Source organism: Sinocyclocheilus rhinocerous, unplaced genomic scaffold, assembly GCF_001515625.1.
Source record: "Sinocyclocheilus rhinocerous isolate Xijiao unplaced genomic scaffold, SAMN03320098_v1.1 scaffold2259, whole genome shotgun sequence".
Lineage (NCBI taxonomy): Eukaryota > Metazoa > Chordata > Actinopteri > Cypriniformes > Cyprinidae > Sinocyclocheilus > Sinocyclocheilus rhinocerous.
Window position 1 is genome coordinate 162,016 of NW_015658780.1, and position 320 is coordinate 162,335.

The following is a 320-nucleotide window of genomic DNA, read 5'->3' on the forward strand; positions in this document are numbered from 1 at the left end:
GCTGGCAGTGGCTGGCAACTTTTTTCTAAAATGCTGGCGGGGAAAGAGTTAATAGTGAAAACACAATTAATAGTGAGAATTGGTCCCCAAACTAAAGTTTGACCGAAGTTGAATCCTAGAAACTCAATTATTAGTCTGTTCAGGTGTCTGAGTGCTGTCATTAATATTACAGCAAAGAACTTCCTAAACTAGTCGTCAATGACTCTTTCTAGCGTTCAGATTGCCATTATTCTGAATAATGCAAATTGTAAGGTAAAATAGTACTATGATTTATTTAAAACAAAAAGCAATTTGTCTGTCGCAGCTGAACACGGAAACGG